Source organism: Nelumbo lutea, chromosome 1 (genome assembly GCF_056320005.1).
Source record: "Nelumbo lutea isolate HS-2025 chromosome 1, American lotus-T2T, whole genome shotgun sequence".
Taxonomy (NCBI): Eukaryota; Viridiplantae; Streptophyta; class Magnoliopsida; order Proteales; family Nelumbonaceae; genus Nelumbo; species Nelumbo lutea.
The window spans coordinates 195,593,912-195,594,540 of NC_142684.1; the positions used below are offsets into that span (position 1 = coordinate 195,593,912).

General features: G+C 38.0%; 1 non-coding gene across 1 annotated transcript; it reads right to left on the bottom strand.

The window, feature by feature from the left end:
* Positions 1-210: 210 nt before the first annotated feature.
* Positions 211-317, bottom strand: LOC148880163 (small nucleolar RNA R71). The gene has a single exon (XR_016106113.1). It is a non-coding gene; the product is annotated as a small nucleolar RNA R71 (small nucleolar RNA).
* Positions 318-629: the final 312 nt, after the last annotated feature.

Here is a 629-nt window from a genome sequence, read left to right on the forward strand (position 1 = left end):
TTTACAATAAACTCATAAAGTACATCATTCTGATTGAAGCTAAGGGCATACAAAACTGCCTAACATATTCTACTTGTTTGATTTTTGTTGGTTCAGATTTACTAGTATATGACACGCACTAGAAAGGAAGGACTAGCTGAATTCGATCCAAAAATTGAGAGGAACCTTCGCTTGCTGCAAAGTTAATATTTCCCACCTTCCAAAACAACAAAGTTAATTAATGATATTACTACTTTAGGTCAATTTGAGAGGGAATCCTTGTATGAAGCATGGGAACGATTCAAGGAGATGCTTAGGAAGTGTCCTCACCATGGGATACCAACTTGGCATCAGATTCAGACTTTTTATAATGGTATTACCCCCTCTAACTGATCCATTATTGATGCAGCTGAAGGGATAGGAAATCCATCACATGGACGCCCGAAGATTGCGGAATAAGGGGGCGAATTTCAAAAATTTTTCTCTCCCTTCAACTGGGAATCGAATTCCCTATTTAGAAAATCATATTTTCAAGGATCATTCTTGAACCATAAACTGAATCAGATCTGAACGAAAAGGAGTAGGGAGAGATAATACCTGATACAGAGAAACAATATCTCTCAATGGAGATGTTCACGCCCAAGGTAGGA